Genomic DNA, 24,525 nt, shown 5'->3' on the forward strand with positions numbered 1-24,525 from the left:
CTACATGATCTTAATTAGAGACAATATCAGGAAGGGGAATCCTCAACTATGCTCCTCTGTTTAGGCCCTTTGGCTTTTCAATACAAATTTAGAATCAGCCTCACAATTTCTATGAAAAAAAACTGAGATACTTATTAGTATTGCATTGATTCCCTTCATCAATTTGGTAATGATTAATATCTGGAAAATATTGAATTTTCCAGTCAATAAACATGGTATATCTCTCCATTTACTTAAATCTTTAATTCTTATCAACAGTTTCATAGCTCCCATGGTGCAAGTCTTACACAATTTTTTGTTAACATTATTCCTAAGGTTTCATGAAGTTTGATGATACTTTACACATCACTGAGAAAAATCATTTTCTAGTAGCTCACTGATGTCGTATAAATACATGATTGATTTTTGTATATTGACTATATACTGACTATAAATTGACTATTATTTTGCTGATTGTTTTTATTAGTTCTAATAATGCTTGAGTAGGTTTTTCTTTTTTTGATCTGCACAATTATGTCAACTGAAAATAAGACAATTTTGTTTCTTCTTTTCCAAACAATATACTTATTTCCTGCTTTGTTGAACTGGATAAGGCATAGTGTTAACTAGAAGTGTTCAGAACTGACAAGCTTGCTTTGCTCTAAGTCTAATAGGAAAATATTTAATATTTCACCTTTAAGTACAATATTAACTCTAGACTTTTTGTAGACATCCTTTGTCAAAGTGAGGATATTTTCTTTTATTTTTAATTTGTTGACTTATTACCATTAATCCTGGATTCTGTAAAATGCTTTTTTTTTTTTTTAACCTATTGACATGATCATAAAGATGTTTTCTTGTATTCTGTTAATATGGTGGATTGCATTGTTTGGTTTTCAAATGTTAAAGAAACATTGAATTACTGACATAAACTTTGGTGCATATGACTATTATGTATAATTTCTTACATATTACTGAATTTAACTTGCTAGTAGTTTATTAGGAATTTTCATGTCTTTGTTCCTGGAGAATATTGGTTTAAAATATTTTCTTTATAAAATATAGTTTTAATATTTCATTTAAGAGGTATTCTGTCTATATAAAGTGAGTTTTGAATATTTCTTCATTTTTACTTCTTTTTTTTTTCATTTTTACTTCTTGAGAAAGTTTATCTATGACTGATATACTTTATTCTATAAACATATGATAGAATTCACTAGTTCAATCATACAACTATTATCATGGCAATGTTTTTAAATATAAATTCAATTTCTTCAACCCCTATGGAATAATTAGTTTTTATATATTTTCTTGTTTAATTTTTAGCAAATATTGTTTTCAGTAAATTGGCTAGTTTTTAAAAACTTGTTGAGTTTATTGCCATAAAATGTACTGTTTGTTATTATCTTTGTAATACCCACAGGATTTCTAGTAATATATTCTTTTATTATCATTATTTTTAGAACACAGCTATAGCTGTAGATAAATTTTACCTAAGTTAAATTCTGACTTTATTGGCTAACTGAATAGATATAACATTGAGCCTCAGTGTCTTCATTTGTTAAATGAGATAATACCTAGCTATCAGGGTAATTGAGATTGTTAAATAAGGTGAATATGAAGCTATGTTTTAATGGCCAACTTACCTTTATAAATCTCTATGGATTTTATACTCTGGTGAACAAATTCTAAAGTGCTTATAAATTTTTAACATCTCCTGATATTGCTACCTTGTATACTCCTTCCCTGATCAGTGTGGGGAAGACTTTGGCTAGCTTCTTTCCACAGAACGTTGCAAAGATGATGGGGGTCATTTCCATAATTAGGTTATATAAAATTGTGACTTTTGTCTTGCCAGTAGTATCTCTTTCTTACTGGATTTGAGGTAAGCAGCTATATTGTGAGTTTCCTTAGGAAGATACCTTTGTGACAATGAACTGTGTGTGGACACTGTTAGGAGCCAAAAAGAAACTGAAGCCAATGGGGTACCATCTCACACCAGTCAGAATGGCTGCTATCAAAAAGTCTACAAACAATAAATGCTGGAGAGGGTGCAGAGAAAAAGGAACCCTCTTACACTGTTGGTGGCAATGCAAACTAGTACAGCCACTAGGGAGAAAAATGTGGAGAGTCTTAAAAAACTGGAAATAGAACTGCCATACGACCCAGCAATCTTACTCCTGGGCATACAACACCAAGGAAACTAGAAATGAAAGAGACGTGTATACCCCAATGTTCATTGCAGCACTGTTTATAATAGCCAGGACATAGAAGCAACCTAGATGTCCACCAGAAGATGAATGGATAAGAAAGCTGTGGTACATATACACAATGGAGTATTACTCAGCTATTAAAAAGAATGCATTTGAATCAGTTCTAATGAGGTGGATGAAATTGGAGCCTATTATACAGAGCGAAGTAAGTCAGAAAGAAAAACACCAATACAGCATATTAATGCATATATATAGAATTTAGAAAGATGGTAACAATGACCCTATATGCGAGACAGCAAAAGAGACATAGATGTAAAGAACAGACTTTTGGACTCTGTGGGAGAAGGCGAGGGTGGGATGATTTGAGAGAATAGCATTGAAACATGTATATTATCATATGTGAAATAGATCACTAGTCCAGGTTCAATGCATGAGACAGGGTGCTCAGGGCTGGTGCACTGGGATGACCCTGAGGGATGGGATGGGGAGGGAGGTGGGAGGGAGGGTCAGGATGAGGAACACATATACACCCATGGCTGATTCATGTGAATGTATGGAAAAAATCACCACAATATTGTAAAATAATTAGCCTCCAATTAAAATAAATTTAAAAAAATAAAGAAAGAAACTGAAGCCATCAGTGGCGGTCTGTGAGGGAGTGAATTCTCTCAATAACCACATCACCTGTAACTGGATCCTTTGCCACTGAAGCTTTGAGGAGAGTCTATACCTAACACCTTGGCATCAACTTTGAGATCAGACACTGAAGTAGAGCATCAAGCAATGGCATGTCTAGACTCCTTGCCCATACCAATTGAAATAATAAGAGTGTCATTTTAAGGAGTTAAGTTTAGGGAAATAATGTGACACAAATAATAGGGAAGTAATACATATTTTAGGAAACTAGATATCTCAATGTATTGTTCATCAGTACATCTCTTACATACAGTTCAATTTTGTTGTTTGATTCTCAATATTTATTGAATGAATGAGTGAATGAAGCAGGTATCACAATTTTTCTCTTCTCTCTTATTTGTGTAATGAACATTTGAAAATCATGTGAAGAGATGTCTGTATAAAGAAAATAAACTTAAAAGTACCTCAAGTTTTTCAACTTCCTGAACAAGCAGTTGGATTCATCATTCCGAATGAGTAATTTAAAATATCAGGTTCATGGGGTCAAGTGTTATGTCAAAAGATATGTCAGAATTTCATTCTACTGTTTAAAAAGAAAATTATTAGCAAGCAAATAGCAATGGCATGAAGCAGAGGGTATGGTGCTGTCATTAGGAGTTTATATCTTGCGGTAATCAGTGCCAAGACTTTGGGACGCTTGTAGTCCAGTGCTTTGCAAAGGTTATATATGTATATTAATTTAGGAAAAGCTAAAAATGGCATCAGGGAATTATGATGGCCAGTGGAGTTCAGAAATTTGTCAGTTCTTAAAACTTGAGCAACTTTTTCTTGAGAGAAAGAAATTTAAGTCTTAAAATTAGACTTGTTATAAGCATGTGGCAATTAGCACTCAGCTAGAGGGCAAGTAAAGAGAGAAAAGGTGACAATTAAAACCACTTTTATAGTAGTTTCTTAATAGCTTCTTTATGATAAGAGATTTAAAATATGATTTTCTTTGAATCCTAATAACAATATTATCTATACCTATAACTACCATTCATTGTCAGCAATATGCCAGCTCTTTACACAACTCACAAGTGTATGAGTTAAATACCACGTTTCTATATTTTAAATAAGCAAACTAAGAATTAAAAGAGTTGAATGATTTACCAAAGATTATAGAGTGCCTGAGCTTCCCAGGTGGTGCTAGTGGTAAAGAACCAGCCTGAGGGATGTGGTTTTGATTCGTGGGTCAGGAAGATCTCCTAGAGCAGGGCATGGCAACCCACTCCTGTATTCTTGCCTGGAGAATCCCAAGGACAGAGGAGCCTGGAGGGCTACAGTCCAAAGTGTTGCAAATAGTCAGACATGACTGAAACAACTTAGCACACATGCATGCATGTAGGCATAGAGTGCCTACATGGTACATTTGGGGTTTAAACCATTCACTCCCAGTGTACTCTCCCTGACTCATTACTTTGTGCCCTGCAAAAAATAAAATTTTATTGTAATTTAGTTTATGCAGAACTTCAGTGTGTATCATCCTATCCTTCTTGGCTCTATCTATACTTTAAAAATACAGATCAAAGTCATACATTTCCTATCTTGGGAAATTTTAGTGTTTAGTTCTGTTAATTCTCTTCTGCCATGACACAACTGTTGATTCATATTTTTCTATATAGATTAGTTGTGGCAAAGAAAACTATTTACATATCATGGTTCTAGTTTATTCTTGACATACTGAGTATTTCCAAAAAAAAAAAAAAATTAAAAAGAGTTGCAATCAATGTTTCTCTGATTAGAATATTCATGTTTCAAAGCATGAGCTTATTTTATGTTTTCTGTTTTAAAGAGTTTACTAACATTATTTATAATTTTTAAATGTGGAAATATCTGTTCAAAACAGCTTGAAATATTTGGACTGTACTGGAAGCAATATATTTTTATTTCTTAACTTTATCTGTATACAAGCAACTTTAGACTTTGATAGTTAAAAACAAATCATCTACAAGATTCATAGTTTTCCTATGATATATTATGAATTAAGGCTATGATATTTTATGAATAAACTTTGTATTACATATGAAGTTTAAGTCAAGGTCATGTGTGTGTGTGTGTGTGTGTGTGTATGTCTGTGAATGTATGTGTGCATGAATGGATGCCCAACTGCACTAGCATCATTTATTGAAAATGCTATCACTTATCCATTAAAATGCTTTTTTGCATCTTTGTCAAAACTTAGTTGAGTATATTTGTGTGGCTCTATCTCTGGGTTCTTTATTATGGTCTATTAATCTCTGTGTGTCGGAGAAGGCAATGGCACCCCACTCCAGTACTCTTGCCTGGAGAATCCCATGGACAGAGGAGCCTGGTAGGCTGAAGTCCATGGGGTCGCTAGGAGTCGGACACGACTGAGCGACTTCACTTTCACTTTTCACTTTCATGCATTGGAGAAGGAAATGGCAACCCACTCCAGTGTTCTTGCCTGGAGAATCCCAGGGACGGGGTAGCCTGGTGGGCTGTCGTCTATGGGGTCACACAGAGTTGGACAAGACTGATGTGACTTAGCAGCAGCAGCAGCAGCAATCTATGTGTGTATCCAACTATCAGTACCATGGTATCTTGACTGCAGTTCAGTTCAGTCGCTCAGTCCTGTCGGACTCTTGGTGACACCATGAATCGCAGCACGCCAGGCCTCCCTGTCTATAACCAACTCCCGAGTTCACTTAAGCTCACGTGCACTGAGTCGGTGATGCCATCCAGACATCTCATCCTCTGTCATTCCCTACTCCTCCTGCCCCCAATCCCTCCCAGCACCAGAGTCTTTTCCAATGAGTCAACTCTTCTCATGAGGTGGCGAAAGTACTGGAGTTTCAGCTTTAGCATCATTCCTTCCAAAGAACACCCAGGACTGATCTCCTTTAGATTGGACTCTCAAGACTCCATTGTTGGATCTCCTTGCAGTCCAAAGATCTCTCAAGAGTCTTCTCAAAGATCACAGTACAAAAGCATCTATTCTTCAGTACTCAGCTTTCTACACAGTCCAACTCTCACATCCATACGTGACTACTAGAAAAACCATAGCCTTAACTAGACGGACCCTTTGTTGGCAAAGTAATGTCTCTGCTTTTTAATATGCTGTCTAGGTTGGTCATAACTTTCCTTCCAAGGGGTAAGCGTCTTTTAATTTCATGACTGCAATCACCATTTGCAGTGATTTTGAGCCCCCCAAAATAAAGTCTGACACTGCTTCCACTGTTTCCCCATAGATTTCCCATGAAGTTATGGGACCAGATGCCATGATCTTCGTTTTCTGAATGTTGAGCTTTAAGCCAACTTTTTCACGCTCCTCTTTCCCTTTCATCAAGAGGCTTTTTAGTTCCTCTTCACTTTCTGCCATAAGGGTGGTGTCATTTGCGTATTTGAGGTTATTGATGATTCTCCCAGCAATCTTGATTCCAGCTTGTGCTTCTTCCAGCCCAGCATTTCTCATGATGTACTCTGCATATAAGTTAAATGAGCAGGGTGACAATATACAGCCTTGGAACCAGTCTGTTGTTGCATGTCCAGTTCTAACTGTTGCTTCCTGACCTGCATATAGGTTTCTCAAGAGGCTGGTCAAGTGGTCTGGTATTCCCATCTCTTTCAGAATTTTCCACAGTTTATTGTGATCCACACGGTCAAAGGCTTTGGCATAGTCAATAAAGGAGAAATAGATGTTTTTCTGGAGCTCTCTTGCTTTTTTGATGATCCAGCAGATATTGGCAATTTGATCTCTGGTTCCTCCGCCTTTTCAAAACCAGCTTGAACACCTGGAAGTTCACAGTTCACAATTGCTGAAGCCTGGCTTGGAGAATTTTGAGCATTACTTTACCAGAGTGTGAGATGAATTCAATTGTGTGGTAGTTTGAGCATTGCCAAAGGCAATTGAGATTGCCAAAGGCAATCTTCGGCATTGCCTTTCTTTGGGATTGGAATAAAAACTGACCTTTTTCAGTCCTGTGGCCTCTGCTGAGTTTTCCAAATTTGCTGACATATTGAGTGCAGCACTTTCACAGAATCATCTTTTAGTATTTGAAATAGCTCAACTGAAATTCCATCACCTCCACTAGCTTTGTTTGTAGTGATGCTTTCTAAGGCCCACTTAACTTCACATTCCAGGATGTTTGGCTATAAGTCAGTGATCACACCATAGTGATTATCTTGGTCATGAAGATCTTTTTTGTACAGTTCTTCTGTGTATTCTTGCCACCTCTTCTTATTATATTCTCCTTCTGTTAGGTCCATACAATTTCTGTCCTTTATCGAGCCCATCTTTGCATGAAATGTTCCCTTGGTATCTCTAATTTTCTTGAAGAGATCTCTAGTCTTTCCCATTATGTTGTTTTCCTCTATTTCTCTGCATTGATCACTGAGGAAGGCTTTCTTATCTCTTCTTGCTATTCTTTGGAACTCTGCATTCAGATGCTTATATCTTTCCTTTTCTCCTTTGCTTTTCCCTTATCATCTTTTCACAGCTATTTGTAAGGCCTCCCCAGACAGCCATTTTGCTTTTTTGCATTTCTTTTCCATGAGGATGGTCTTGATCCCTGTATCCTGTACAATGTCACAAACCTCCGTCAATTGTTCATCAGGCACTCCTATCTATCAAATCTAGTCCCTTAAATCTATTTCTCAGTTCCACTGTCTAATCCTAAGGGATTTGATTTAGATCATACCTGAATGGTCTAGTGGTTTTCCCTACTTTCTTCAGTTTAAGTGAATTTGGCAATAAGGAGTTCATGATCTGAGCCACAGTCAGCTCCTGTCTTGTTTTTGTTGACTGTGTAGAGCTTCTCCATCTTTGGCTGCAAAGAATATAATCATTCTGATTTTGATGTTGACCATCTGGTGATGTCCATGTGTAGAGTCTTCTCTTGTGTTGTTGGAAGAGGGTGTTTTCTATGACCAGTGCATTCTCTTGGCAAAACTCTATTAGTCTTTGCCCTGCTTCATTCTGTATTCCAAGGCAAAGTTTGCCTGTTACTTTAAATGTTTCTTTACTTCCTACTTTTGCATTCCATTCCCCTATAATGAAAAGGACATCTTTTTTGGGTGTTAGTTCTAAAAGGTCTTGTAGGTCTTCATAGAACCATTCAACTTCAGCTTCTTCAAAATCTTAACATTGGGAAGAATGATTACTAAAACATGGTCCTTCTTCTTCAAAATTTTTGGCCATCTTGTACTTTTAATTTTCCAAATAAGTTGTATAATAAGATTTCCTAAGTTTTTATTTACAGACACATCATTTGCAGATATAGGCAATTTTATTTCTTCTTTTCTAAATTTTTATTCATTTTCTCCCTTTTTTCTTAACTTATTGCAGTGGCTAGAACTTCTACTACTATATTAAATAAGCTGCATTAGCCGAATCCTTGCCTTTTTCCTGATCTTAGAGGGAAAATGTTTAGACTTTTACCATTAAGCAGGATGCTATCAGTAGGTATCAATCGGAAACTGTATAAGGTTGAGGAAAATGGAGAAAAATCTCCAGAGTATTTGCCTAAACAAAGAGGTATTAGACTCAACATCAAAGCATAATAAAGTAAACAGTGATAAATATTAATTCATCAAATATAAAAACATGTATGTTAAAATATTTAAAAGATAAGTTATAGACTTGGAGAAATATATTGCATAGAAAAATATAAATTGAGATATTGTATTTAGTACACATAAAGAACTCTTAAAACTCACTAGTAAAATAACAATCCAATTATAATATGGGCAAAAGACATGCACAGACATTTCATCTAAGAAGACAAATTGGAAAATAAACACAGGGGAGATGTTTAACATCTATATTTAAATTAAATTAGTTTAATTTAATCTAAATTAAAACCATGATTATATGTCACTACACATATGTCAGAGTGGATAAAAAGAAAAAATATTGTGATAACAAATGTTAACTAATTCATACATTGTTGGTGAGGATATAAATGATATAGGCACTTGGAAATAGTTTTGAAGTTTATTTTAAAAGTAAAAATAATGTTGGGGAGGGAAAGATTGGGAGCTTGGGGCCAGCAGATACAAACTATAATATGTAGAACAGATAACAAGGTCTCATATGTAGCACATGAACTATATCCTACAGAAAGTTATAAAGGGAAAGAATATTAAAAATATATATAAATATACACATGTATATGTATAATACACATAATATGTATGTATACACATTTTTATATATGTATAACTAAATCACTTTGCTGTATAGCAGAAATTAATACATTGTTAATCAACTATACATCAATAAAATAAAATACATCATAATTATATCAGTTCAGTTAAGTCACTCAGTCATGTCTAACTCTTTGCAAACCCATGGACTGCAGCATGCCGGGCCTCCCTGTCCATCACCAACTCCCAGAGTTTATGCAAACTGGTATCCATTGAGTCAGTGATGCCATCCAACCATCTCATCCTCTGTCGTCCCCTTCTTCTCTGGCCTTCAATCTTTCCCAGCATTAGGGTCTTTGCAAATGAGTCAGTTCTTCACATCACGTGGCCAAAGTACTGGAGTTTCAGCTTCAGCATCAGTCCTTCCAATGAATATTCGGGACTGATTTCCTTTAGGATGGACTGGTTGGATCTCCTTGCTGTCCAAGGGACTTTTAAGAGTCTTCTGTAACACCACAGTTCAAAAGCATCAATTATTCAGTGCTCAGCTTTCTTCATAGTCCAACTCTCACATCCATACATGACTAATGGAAAAATCATAGCTTTAACTAGATGGACATTTGTTGCCAAAGTACTGTCTCTGCTTTTTAATATGCTATCTAGGTTGGTCATAACTTTTCATCCAAGGAGTAAGCGTCTTTTAATTTCATGGCTGCAGTCACCATCTGCAGTGATTTTGGAGCCCCCCAAAATAAAGTCTGCCACTGTTTCCACTGTTTCCCCATCTATTTGCCATGAATTGATGTATATTGTCACCCTGCTTATTTAACTTATATGCAGAGTACATCATGAGAAATCCTGGACTGGATGAAGCACAAGCTGGAATCAAGATTGCTGGGAGAGATATCAAGAACCTCAGATATGCAGAAGACACCACCCTTATGGCAGAAAGTGAAGAAGAACTAAAGAGCCTCTTAATGAAACTGAAAGGGGAAAGTGGCAAAGTTGGCCTAAAACTCATACTTATATAAAATCAAATAAATAAATTTTAAAATTAAAAAAAAAAATTAGTGTGACAGTATAACACAGAATCTATACTCTTAGGCAATTATCCCAAAGAAATGAAAATTTGTTTTCATACATGAAATTACAAGTGGATATATTAGCAGTTCTATTAAAATAGCCCCAGACTGGTAAATATTCAGATGTCCTTCAGTGGGTGAATGGTTACACAAACTTTGGTACATCTACACCACAGAATGCTACTCAACTATATTTATGAGCAAACTATTGATATAACAACTTAAACTATCCTAAGTTAACATGCTAAATAAAAAGTCCTAGTTCGTGATCTTTCCAAAGTCCCTGACTGTGTACACACTGCTCTATACAAAATGGATATAGAGCTCTATTGGTAGCACATATAACTCTGCTCCATGTTATGTGCCAGCCTGGTGGGAAGAGAGTTTGGGGGAGAATGGATATATGTATCTGTATGGCTGAGTTCCTTCACTGTTCACCTGAAGTTATCACAACATTGTTAATTGGCTATATCCCAATACAAAATGTTTTTGGTGTTAAAAAAATCAGATTTAAAAAATTTTAGAAAAGTTTGTTTCAAAATGATGCATATTATATGATTCCATTTTCATAAACTCATTAACACTTAAAATGATAGAGAAAATATCACTGGCTGCTAGTAATCAGGCATAGAGGCTAAAAGGATGAGTGTGACTGAAAGGGTTAATAAGAGGAAATTCTGTGGTGATAGTACAGTTGAATATCTGGATTGTGATTGTGGTTATACAAGGCTACCCCCACGTTAAACTTTCAAAGAGCTATACAAATACATAAACAAACAGAAATGAGTACATGAATATATGCTATCACATATTCATGAACAAACTCTGTATCTTACGAATGTCAATTTTTTGTTTTCAATATTGTATTATAGTTGAGCAAGACATTAGCATTGAAGGAGGCTGGGAGAAAAGTGTACCAATCTTCCTTGTATATATTTTTTGCAACCTCCCATGAATCTATTGGCTTCATGGCATTCACAATGGTAAAGAATCAGCCAACCAGTGAAGGAGATGAAAGCTTGATCCCTTGGTCAGGAAGATTCCCTGGAGAAGGAAATGGGAACCCACTCCAGTATTCCTGCCTGGAGGATCCTGGAGGACAGAGGAGCTTGGCAGGCTACAGCCTGTGGGCTGCAAAAAAGAGTCAGACATGACTTAGTGAATAAACAACAACATAACTCTGTAATTATTCTAAAACAAAAAGCTGAAAAAAATATCATCCTTTTCCTTGATTTCTACCTGGAGAAAAAAAAAAAATTAAATCCCCCAAACCCTAAAATGCTGAGTTTACAAGAAATTTTTTTTTCTTTAAAGGAAATACATTAGAAGAGTAAATATAAATTCCAGATGACTTATCTCATTTCCTTATTAGTGTCTGTTCTCCTGCCCAGTGGAGGCAGAAATATGACCTTCAACCCCCTGATCAGACTTGTAAGAAGGGACGTTGAGACCGTGATCTCAAGAAACTTGGCCCAGAACCTCACAATCTGTTTGGCACCATTTGAGGGAGGAGACTGCTTGTAGAGGAGGAAAAAAAAAATGGGTTGATTGTCTTAAATCACATCAATTTAATACTCTTGGGGATTTTGAAATTGTGTCACAGAGACTCTAGTTGACCCACGTTGAGCGAATCTGTGATCACGGAGCTCTGGTTCATGGATGATCATAACACATAAAACTTGAAACAGCAAGTCTTTGGGAAAGGAGGGTCAATGAGGAGAGATAATAAATTGCAAAGACCTGAGATGAAGTCATTAGTATTTTGGGTTCCTCATAAATTTTAGGTATATGTTCTGCCCTTGGGTTCTGTAAGATAGGAGATGCCTCATCATTTTAGCAAACCCTGCTTTCTTTTTCTTTTAACATAGTGAACTTCAGCAGTTTTTATTTCTCTCATGTAAACCATTTTTAAGACATGACAGAGTCCATTTTTTGTGTTAATGTGGCTTCAATTTGGAGGTTCTTTATGTTTTTCTTTAATTCAGTCTGGTTACTCTCTCTCCCTTCTCTCTTGTTAACTGCATTCCACCAGCAAGTTCAGTTCTGTCTCTCAGTTGTGTCCGACTCTTTGCGACCCCATGAACCGCAGCACGCCGGGCCTCCCTGGCCATCACCAACTCCCGGAGTTCAGCCAAACTCATGTGCATTGAGTCGGTGATGCCATCCAACCATCTTATCCTCTGTTGTCCCCTTCTCCTCCTGCCCTCAATCTTTCCCAGTATTAGGGTCTTTCCTAATGAGTCAGCTCTTCACATAAGGTGGCCAAAGTATTGGAGTTTCAGCCTCAACATCAGTCCTTCCAATAAACACCCAGGACTGGTCTCCTTTAGGATGGACTGGCTGGATCTCCTTGCAGTCCAAGGGACTCTCCACAGTCTTCTCCAACACCACAGTTCAAAAACATCAATTCTTCAGCACTCAGCTTTCTTTATAGTCCAACTCTCACATCCATACATGACCACTGGAAAAACCATAGCCTTGACTAGACAGACCTTTGTTGACCAAGTAATGTCTTTGCTTCTTAATATGCTGTCTAGATTGTTCATAACTTTCCCCACCAGTAAGAGACAGTTACAAGCAAGGAAAAATAAGTGTTAGAAAACCTTATCAACAGTGATTCAAATTTCTTACGGGCATAGAGATTAGAATTTCAGTTCTAATAAAATTTTAAGATTGTCTACACATTTTATTTCTGCCTGTGGTAACATTCCAACAATTAGGAAATATCATTAATTGGCTGCCACACGTTACTCTGGGATTGTACAGGGGTTTTGGAGATTAAGTAATATGTTTATGGTTTTCTACTATCTGTCACAAAAGGTTGTAAAGCACTTTTTGTGCAGAGTTAATAATGGTTATATTTTTCTGACTCTTGCAAAATTATTTTCTTACAATTACAGAGTTATACAATTACAGTTTTGCTATAATATACATTTTAGTACCTACTATATTCTAGAAAGTAACTGAACTCAAAACTCATGTGGATCTCAGTGGGATTGTCAGCCATACCAATATTAGGAATAGGGTAAATGTTTTAAAAATGCACATGTTTTTTTCATTTGACTTTCTACTTGGGAGAATCGGATTCTACAGTATTTGCTAAGAAAACTCAAGAAAAGATTTAGCTTTAAGTATGATTTTTTTTTTTTTTTTTGTAGCACTGTTTCTAAATAGCAAACAAGCTAAATAGCCAACATAAGGCTGTTGCCTCACTATATATACATATACCTAATCCATGGAATAAAACTCAACAAATAATATTTATGATGTAAAGAAATATATATTATATATATTTTATTTATGTAAACATATAAATGTATACATTGTATATATATTAACATATGAAAGGTTATAATACAATACTAAGCACACTTGCTTTGACATCAGTCAGAACTGGATTCAAGAGATGGTTCTGTTTCTTATTCACACTAAGCTACTTAATTATACTTTCACCTTCCTTCTTGTTTTGCAGATTGTGTGTTCCTTGAACATAGTGGTTTAAAACACCAAACACTTAGGATCATTTTCTCTGGACCCAGAGTTCATGCACAGCTTAGCTGAGTCTTTTTGTGTGTGTTTCAACACACTGTGATCTCATCTGAGGCCTGAACTTCTCTTTCAAGTTCATGGGTAGCTGACAGAATTCAGTTCTTGTGATTGTAGGACAGAAGCCCTCTGCAACTAGAAGCTATCCATCATTCCCTGTCAGGTGACTGTCTCCACAACGTGGTGTTTCGTGTCTCTAGGATCAATGAGAGTGGCTTAGTTATGTAGGTTCGGCCCACCTAGGATAATCTACTTTTTGACTCACTCAAAACCAACAGATATGGAATGCTGGCTACATCTGAGAAATTCCTTCACCCTTGCCAGATAAAGGTGTGAAACAGCATCATATTTTTGCCCACACTCAAGGTTATAAAGAGAGTGTACATAGTGTTGTAAAGCAAATGTACTCCAATTAAAAAAAAAAAAGAGGGTATGAGTCATTGGGAATCATCTGTTCTGCCTAGCAAACACACTAATGCTTAATGTGTTTATCTGTAAAACCAAGTTAATAATTTGCCAACTTAATCACAATTATATAATAAATAAGATAGTTTGAAACTTTTGAAAAATATGATGCCTGTTTATTATGGTTATTATAATAGGATTAGTAATATCAGTATTGGGGAAAAAAAGGACTTACAAAATAAGGTAGGAAAAGATGAGTAAAGCAATAAACTGACATTTTATATCCAGTGCCTGCCTCTGGTTGGAACAGGGCCCTACGTAATTTTTATTTTTTGCTTTACAATTGTTTTAATACTATTATCTTCTTCTGCATTTTGTGCAATAACCTCTGCCACTTACAAAGCATTTGATATATATCAGGGCTCTGTTATAAACCCTTTCATAAATTAACTCATTTAGTCCTCATGTAATCCTATGAGTCAATTACTATGGTTATTTTACAGGTGATGAAACTGAGACCGAGAGAGGTTAAATGATATGCTCAAGATCACCTAGACATTAATAAGCACAAAGTAGTCACTTAAACAGACTGACTTTTTGGCACTACTCCATTTTGCTTTTTATGAATATTCATTGTTTTGGTAATAATAACAGTGCAAGTAATATTATTTAAGTAAAAGATAAAGCTATGGCAAAAGAAGGGCATCTATTTTTTTTTTTTCTTTTTGGCTGCACTGGGTTTTCATTGCTGCATACGGGCTTTCTCTAGCTGTGGTAAGCAGGGGATACTTTTTGTTGCAGTGCCTGAGCTTTTCTTGCCATGGCTTCACTAGTTGCAGAGCACAAGCTTTAGGCATTCAGGCTTCAGTAGCTGTGGAGCAGGGGCTTAGCTGCTCCGCAGTATGTGGACTCTTCCCAGACCAGGAATCGAACCTGTGTCTCCTGCATTGGCAGGGGTATTCCTATCTACCTGTACCACCAGGGAAGTCCAGGAAGAGCATCTAGAGTTTATTAAAAATTAGAAAGAGAAAGTGCACTTGGAGTTCCCTGAACCTTCTTCCACTTCCACTTTTTCCTTTTTTGGTAACATAGTCCTTTATAGTAGAGCTTCAAACAGTTGGTGAGCTTCTGCAGTGGACTGGGAGCCTGCTGGAGACAGAACATGTTGAAGACGGAACACACTGGAGATGGAACACAGTACAGACAGAGAGAGGGGCAGGCTATTCCAGGGAGGAAATCTGCACTTTCCCAACAGCTCAGTTCTTGAAAAGGCCTCATCTTTGTTCTGAATCGGTTTGCCTCCTCTCAATAGGCTGTCCTTTTCTTTTTTTCTCTCCTTTGCAATATCATTTTGCACTGAACTCCCACATACATGTGTTTCAGCTGAAAAACCTGTTCCCCTACCGAATGGTTCCCACTCCATCAGACATGAGCACTGTCCAACTTTTTTGACTTCCTGCAGCATTTCCGAGGTAGCTTTTGGAGTCTGACTCAGGCAGCATCTGCTGGCACATATTAGGACTCTTGCAAACAGGCAGGATTAACTCTCAGCCCTTTCTGTGCATATTTAGTGCATTAAGCCACAAAACAGCTTTGGAACTCTCCGAATTGAGGTTCAGTTCAGATGACTCCCCTTGACAACAGCTGCTCACCACTTGTTCATCTTTAGTCACTACTGTCAGAGTAAACCCTGCTTTCCCCTACAATTCTTATTTTTTCCATGCTTCCTGCATTGTTTGTTTTCTGACCTTTCTTTTGTCCTTTGAAAGTGAACATATTAAAATAAAAATACCAAGGCCAAATGTCTCATTCTTCTTCCTGCACAGCATGCTCTGATTTAGAAATGTTTTTGGATTGAACTTGAACTATGTGTGGGTGTTGGAGTGGGTGGAGGCAGACAAAGAGGAAAGATAGAGGTGGCTTTCTCCTTTTCCCTTTTTTATCTTCTTGTTCTTCTGTTTGGACCATGGCATATTCAAAAAAAGCAGACAGGGATATTCATTAATTTGTTCATTTGTTCATTCATTCATCAGATATTTAGTGTGCTAGGCAGTAGAGCTAAAACAATATGCAAAGTTTAAAAAAAGAAAAAGCACCAGAGTTATAATCAGAAGAGTTTGGTTGCCTTTGGCATTTAAACTTAGCATTGTGAAAACTGGAAATTTGTTGAACATTCATCAGCTATTTCTTGATGATCTACTACCTTCCAGGACCTGTGCTAAAGTCAGGGGATATATTAAGGAACAATACGGAGATAATCTCGGTCTTTAGGAAGAATTTTGTCTAGGGAGCTATTTCATCTCTCTGATCCTCAGGTCAGGACACATTGAAGTTATATTTTATTTTTCTCTTACACCTTCATTATAGCTCTTATTTTTCTTAATAAGCTACATTCAAGTGCATATCTGCATTTCCCAGCCCCCATCACCCCGCCCCCCAGCCCCCTTGCGGAGCTCCTTTCACTCATACCCTTTGCTCCTCCTCTTGATTATCTCTTTTCATTTTATAACACCAAAGCTGATAGGCCAAGTAGAAATCAGAATAAAGCAATCTGATGCCCACTGCACTGTAGAATATACATCCTCTAACTACTCCTGTATTAACTTTACTTTTAATCAAAAGCACAAGAAATCTCAAGTTGTTAGAATTTGAAGCACAGTAAAAATTTGAGTAGAAAATGTATAAGCAGCCAGAGGGAAAATAATTGTATTAATATCATAGACCGCTGACATATACATCGTTTATAGATGCCTTGGGACAGAAAATGTTTGTTTTGTGAGGAAGTATTAGAAGTCTTCTGTTTCCACCTTTTATGCAATCAGTCAACAGAAGCACGGACTATGTTTAACTAAGGGAAGAGAGTATACTGATGCTAGTGAGAACAAAAGTGGCTTCGATTTATTGAGCACTTACTATCTGGGTGGATTAAAATGTTCTGTGCAGAGTTATATCACTGAATAATCACACAATTCTGTGTGATAGTCTTCACTTTACAGATTAGAAAACTGAGAATCAAAATGGTCAGGTGCATGTCTAAGAGCAAGTGAATGGTTAAGTGGTCCAGTGAGCTTTCAAAGCTAGGTGTCAACATCTTTTCCTCAAAAAATAAACACATCTCAATTGTAACCTATCTTTCTGCCTTTCCCCTTTGTCAGTGTGTATATCAACTATTCCACATAGTCCATAAACTCTCCTCATTGGCCTGAGGATTGCAGGTAAGCTTGTCTCAGATCTGAGCTCCACAGCTTTTGTGTTACAAGCTCTCTGTCTTTACGTGAGTATTTCTTTTTCTTAATTGATTCTGGAGTTAGACTGGGTCTGACTTAAATTAGACTGGGTATGTTGCAGGAAGGGGAACCCCTTCCAGAGCCCGAAACTGGGCTCTTGCCTAACACTCAGAAATGAATTGTCCGAGGAGACACATGTGCTGACAAAGCAAGAGATTTTATTGGGATAGGGCACCCAGGCAGAGAGCAGTAAGGTAAGGGAACTCAGGAGAGCAACTCTATCACATAGCTTGCAGTCTTGGGTTTTATGGTGATGGGATTAGTTTCCAGGTTGTCTTCAGCCAGTCATTCTGACGCCTTGTTCAGCCAAGATGGATGCCAGAGAGAAGGATTCTGGGAGGCGGTCAGACATGTGGTGTCTCCTTTTGACCTTTGCCGAACTCTTTCAGTGGGTGGAGGCTTATTAGTTCCCTGTTCCTTACTAGATTCTCCTGGCATAAAGCAACTCATGCAGATGGTTACTACGGTGCCTGGCCACGGTGGGCAGTTTCAATCAGTGTGCTTCCCCTAACAAGTCCAGAGTGAGGTCTCAGGTTGGTAAAGTCCAAAGAGTTCTAGAATTTGCATCGGGGACACTCACGCAATGTATACACAAAAATTATAGGTACAGAATATGTGTTTGTCTGAACAAGTGTGTTAATCTTAGCAAAGAAATCTGGAATTACTGTGGCCACTTTGGAGAAGTTAAGTCTAGATGAGCTTATCCATTAATGAGACACATAGGGAAACAGGAGTTGCAAACTTATCCAAAACAACGGAATGTGTGTTTTGGTTGGTAAGCAGAAGCTACTAAGACTAAATGAGTCAAAAATTGCCCCATAAGATTCCTTACAAAAAGCAAACAAAAACATTCTGAAAGTTGTCTCCACAAAGATTAGTCAAAAGCTTTAGTCATATTACTGGAGAATCTTAACTTTTATTATCACCACCAGAAATACAATTTGGGTTCAAATGTTCATTTTATAAACCAGTGAATTTTGTGTTATGGTCCGTCTCATAGCTAAAATTTTTTAACAAAAACTATAATATTTCTGTTTTTATTTTGTCTATATGTTTCTATACATCCATATACACATTACAGATGTGTGTGTGTATGTGTGTGTGTGTGTTTTAATCTCCAGATAGCATTGCCAAAATTAATTTGTAAGAGAACTTTATTTAATTGGCTTAAAGAAAAATAAGCATTTACATAAAGATTCTCTCAGAAATACAGAAACTAACCCAAAAGTTTTTCAAGTTCTACATGAAAATTTAATTCTTACATCTGTTAAAAGAACAAAGTATTCTAGGACTATTTTTAAGCTTTTTTTTTTTTTTTTCTTTTTTTGTCATCTACAGAGTTATTTTACTCTGATGTTTTTTCAAAATTGTTTTGTCTTCAAAGAGATTCCAGCAAAGCACTCTGATAAATATAGGTTTCTGATAGCTTTGCAATCGTACCACTGAACCCAGTACGAATTTCTAAAACTCTAAAGGAAAAACTCAATTCATAAACTGCTAACTGAAGATTAAGGAGAATAAGAATTATCTGGGACTGAATGAACTGTTGGTGATAATTATAATTTTATGACTTTTTGTTTGAAATATTGCTGGTTCTTAAAAGCTTTGCTTACCAGATTTAAGGGAAATATCTTTTATAAGCTATCTATAACTTAGAGCAATTTGGTAAGTTATACATTTGTAAACAAAATTGAAACACATTTATTTCTTCATACCTAACCCCTTCAGAATTCAGAAAATTCTTACTGTTCCTATTTTAATGGTAATATAGATAGATATTCACATAATTTCAGTAAGAATATGCTTTCCTTGTAACAGCATACAAGTGGGAACACTGTTGTATTACCAAGGCTTTGACTGGAATGCCATATTTGACAGAGGTGCGCATAGAACCATAAATGACTTGACAGTCACAAGGAACCAAGGTTGCTAAAAAGACCCTTGGAAAAATCATCTGGTACCCTGCTTAGAGGATTCCGGCAGCCTTAACAGGTGAGTAAGGAAAGTTACTTACTGGCATACACATGAAACTCAGGTTATTTTGGGAACATCAGGAAGAGACCAATTCATTCAAATCTATAGGTATTTTAGGTGAAGTCTGATGATGTGTTATTTGCTGGCTTCTTAACTTCAAAAGCTTTTTAAAAATCTATCCCAAGATTCCTTATGAAAAGTTTCAGCAAACCAGACTTAAAAGGAGCCTATATAATCCATCATTATCCTTGCGGTACTTGCTACTAAGATTTGATTTTGTCTGTGGTGGTTATAAATATTCATGGTTCAGTCTGTCTCAATGGTTGGCCAATGTGAGCTAATGTGAATTAGGGATTTTAGCAGCACCAGTGTCACTCCACAACAAGTCAGAAACCCAGCAGTGGTCCAGGCCTCTAACCTGCTATTGCTAATCCAAAAGATGCTGATGTTCATACCCTCTAGAAGAGCATCATTGTGTAGTGCTACTGTCCTTGATTTGGAACAAGTGTAAATAAAATGATTAGAAACTTGTTCTTAACTCTGGCAACTATTGCTGAAACTACCTGTAAGGCTGTAGTTGCACAACAAAAGTCCCTATGCTCTCTTGCTAAGATTTATTATTATTATTATTTTTTTTAGATAATAGAATCATTTTGGATTACCTGTTAACAATGAGTCTGTATCAAAGCAATTATCTTCTGCAGTACTGGGATCAACACCTCTGGTGTGATAGAAATTCAATTACAAGAAATTAACAAATAAGCTTCTTGGCTAAAACAGGTTGATGCCTCCGTTAGTACATCCTTTGATATTTTTTTAAAACCAACTGGTTTGGTTAACAGGGAATCTGGGTAAGGAGCATACTTCAGTATCTTTGTATTGTCCTCCCAATGGTCATCATATTGCTCATGTTGTCCTCCTTATGGTTAGCTAACCATAGCCTCCCAGGTACACTGTCTTCTCAAGTGTCTTGATTATGTAACAAAGGCCATCAGATGTTCTCACTGCACTTAAAGGAACAAAAGCAAGATGCACAAAAGAGATGAACAACAACAAACTTTCCATGAACTTGACATCAAAACCTATGAGTTACACAATGAGATGAGTGTGTGTGTACATGCTAAATCGCTTCCATTGTGTCAGACTCTTTGTGACCCCATGATTGTAGACCACCAGGCTCCTCTGTCCATGGGATTTCCCAACCAAGAACACTGGAGTGAGTTGCTATTTCCTTCTCCAGGGGATCTTCCTGACCCAGGGATCAAATCTGAATCTCTTAAGTCTCATGCTTTGGCAGGCAAGTTCTTTACCACTAGCACCACCTGGGAAGTCCTCACAACGAGATAAGGATAACTTAATCTGGATGATGATGTATGCCCACTTTTGGGTCAATTTCTCATGTATGAAAGGATCACAAAAAGGAGGAACTGCAATTAAACAGGAGGTTATTAGACTGAGGTGGCTCTAATGCCTTGCTGCCCTACAAAAGCAAACATGAAACCTAAGCCAAGTCGATTATAAACGCCTTGTATCCAAGAAAATAAAATTTAAGAAAAACCCATCACAAACAAACAACTGAACTTTCACAAATAGAGCAACTGTTTAAGCTATAGCCAATCAAATAATGTCTTTGCTTTGCTTCTGTGTCTGTTCTATAAAAGTCTTTCCCTAAGCTTCTGTTCACAGAGCATCCCTGACAATTTTCGATATGGCAGTGCCCCATTGGAAGTCTGTATAAACACACTAAAAATATTAAATGCACCTCAGATTATCTAACATGTCACTGTTTTTGTCAACCATTGTGTCCACAACTGTTTGTAATCTTATAGACTGTAGCACACCAGACTAACCTGTCCTCCACTATCTCAGGCTTCCCTGTCCATCACCAACTCCTAGAGCTTGCTCAAACTCGCATCCATCGAGTTGGTTATGTCATCCAACTATCTCATCCTCTGTTGTCCCCTTCTCCTCCTGCCTTCACTCTTTCCCAGCATCAGGGTTTTTTCCAATGAGTCAGTTCTTTGCATCAAGTATCCAAAGTATTGGAGCTTCAGCTTCAGCATCAGTCCTTCGAATGAATGTTCGGGGTCGATTTCCTTTAGGATTGACGAATTTGATCTTCTTGCAATCCAAGGGACTCTCAAGAGTCTTCTCTGACACCACAGTTCAAAAGCATCCATTCTTCAACGCTCAGCCTTCTTCACAGTCCAACTCTCACATCCATACATGACCACAGGAAAAACCATAGCCTTGACTAGACAGACCTTTGTTGGCAAAGTAATGTCTCTGTTTTTCAATAAGCTATCTAGGTTGGTCATAACTTTCCTTCCAAGGAGTAAGAGTCTTTTAATTTCATGGCTGCAGTCACCATCTGTAGTGATTTTGGAGCCCAGAAAAATAAAGTCTGACACTGTTTCCACTGTTTCCCCATCTATTTCCCATGAAGTGGTGGGACCGGATGCCATGATCTTCGTTTTCTGAATGTTGAGCTTTAAGCCAACTTTTTCACTCTCCATTTTCACTTTCATCAAGAGGCTTTTTAGTTCCTCTTCACTTTCTGCCATAAGGGTGGTGTCATCTGCATATCTGAGGTTCTTGATATTTCTCCCAGCAATCTTGATTCCAGCTTGTGCTTCTTCCAGTCCAGCTTTTCTCATGATGTACTCTGCATATAAGTTAAATAAGCAGGGTGACAATATACAGCCTTGATTAACTCCTTTTCCTATTTGGAACCAGTCTGTTATTTCATGTGCAGTTCTCAACTGTTACTTCCTGACCTGCATACAAATTTCTCAAGAGGCAGATCAGGTGGTCTGGTATTCCCATCTCTTTCAGAATTTTCCACAGTTTATTGTGATCCACACAGTCAAAGGCTTTGACATAGTCAATAAAGCAGAAATAGATGTTTTTCTGGAACTCTCTTGCTTTTTTCATGATCCAGCGGATGTTGGCAATTTAATCTCTGGTTCCTCTGCCTTTTCTAAAACCAGCTTGAACATCAGGAAGTTCACGGTTCACATATTGCTGAAGCCTGGCTTGATAGAGTGCATTATAAATTGTAGGAAGACATCGAATTCTAATATTTAAATTACTTCTATGACTAGCTCTTAAATATTTTCTTTCATTAGAAGCCTTTTTTTCCTTTTCCCATTTTCATTTCTCCAGAACTTCTTCTTAAGAATAGTTTTATATAAACCAAGGAAATCTGTTAGAAGATTATTCAGGTTTATGACTTTCTGGGCAACTGGTATAAAGTTTTCAAAGAAAAAAAAAATCAGTACCGGAATTATACATTGATGGAGAAGCTAAAACTGGCCCTGGGAAAACAGATAAGGTGGGAATCTATTTCTAGTGCATCTACCAAAAAAAATCACAAGATTTTCTCCAAAATTTCTAGATATCCCCTCCCTGAAGACTCTCATTTTGTTAGAATTTCAAATTACTTGCTTTCTTCTGTTCTTCCTCTCTTTCTCTTTCCCTCGTCTTTCCTTCTTTTAAATTCCTTCTGTCTTCACTAATGTAGGAAAAGTTGTTTTACTTAAAATACACTACCATATTCAAAATTACCTTGGAAATAGCAAGATATATGCTCCTGAAAGTCAAAATTGAGTTTAACTATGTACATCAGTAGTGGGTCCCAAATATTTCAAGATGTTTGCTTTTACTTAATCTGTTCAGGCCAAGCTTTTGAAAACTTATAAACTGTAGTGGGATCTCTTATTCTTTATAGCTGCTGAAATAATAGACAAGGGAAACTTGGAAAAACACCAAGAGCAAATTGTTTAGTAATTCCTGTTTTTTCTGCGGACTGACATTTTTCTTTCATACATATATATGTGTGTGTGTGTGTGTGTGTGTGTGTGTGTATGTATGTATATGTATGTGTGTGTATATATATATTGGAAAGGCAATGGCACCCCACTCCAGTACTCTTGCCTGGAAAATCCCATGGATGGAGGAGCCTGGTAGGCTGTAGTCCATGGGGTTGCTAAGAGTCGAACACGACTGAGCAAATTCACTTTCACTTTTCACTTTCATGCATTGGAGAAGGAAATGGCAACCCACTCCAGTGTTCTTGCCTGGAGAATCCCAGGGATGGGAGGGCCTGTTGGGCTGCCATCTATGGGGTCATACAGAGTCGGACACAACTGAAGTGATGCAGCAGCAGCAGCAGCAATATATATATATATATATATATATATATATGTATTTTTTTTTTTTTACTAAAATCTCAAGTGTTCAAACACCATGCAATTTGTTTGACCTTTTTTATTTTGGCCACACAGCATGTGGGATCTTAGTTCCCTGACCAGGGTTGAAACCCATACTCCTTGTAATGGAAATGCAGAATCTTAACCACTGGACCACCAGGGAAGTCCTTTGACAATTTTCAAATATTTTTTGTTAAAATTTGACAGTTACCTTATATTGACTGATTGAGCTGGGATCCATTCCCCAGAGGCTATCATACATCTGAAGATTCTTTAGTTGTATTGAACAAGTAGTTTACTTAATCCAGGAATCCTAGGTGGATATAAAAATCTTGACCCAGATAGCAGCTGGTAGATAAAGTGTGAAACAACAAGTAGGTATAATAATAAAAACTGTACTAAAATTCCTGTTCCACTCAATTATTTCCTCCCTCTTCATTCAGTCTAGCAATGGAAATTTGTATGATGTTTTCTTTAATTCTTTTCTGTGAATACTTAGTCAAAAATTATTTGAAGGGAAAATATTTTATCATATTTTAGTCTTCTAAAGTATATGTGTTCTTGCTTATATTCAGTTCAGTTCAGTTCAGTCACTCAGCTGTTTCTGACTCTTTGCGACCCCATGAACCGCAGCACGCCAGGCCTCCCTGTCTATCACCAACTCCCAGAGTTCACTCAAACTCACGTCCATCGAGTCAGTGATGCCATCCAGCCATCTCATCCTCTGTCTTCCCCTCTTCCTCCTTCCCCCAATCCCTCCCAGCATCAGAGTTTTTTCCAATGAGTCAACTCTTTGCATGAGGTGATACCGGGGTCCAGCCCCAGTAGGATCCAGGGATTCCCTTGGGAGGATGATGTTGGCAATTAAAAGAATAGATAAAGAGATAAAGATAAGGAAATAATTTTGCAGTTAAGAAAATAGAGGGGAGAAAAGAGGCTGATATTCCTTGGTTTACGCAGAAAGCCAATAAAGCCCCAGCACGGGTCTTGCTCTATTCACTTAGGCTGCAGGCACCCTCTCGAATCGCGGAAGGTGCCCCACCTTAGG

Source organism: Bos indicus x Bos taurus, chromosome 15 (genome assembly GCF_003369695.1).
Source record: "Bos indicus x Bos taurus breed Angus x Brahman F1 hybrid chromosome 15, Bos_hybrid_MaternalHap_v2.0, whole genome shotgun sequence".
NCBI lineage: Eukaryota > Metazoa > Chordata > Mammalia > Artiodactyla > Bovidae > Bos > Bos indicus x Bos taurus.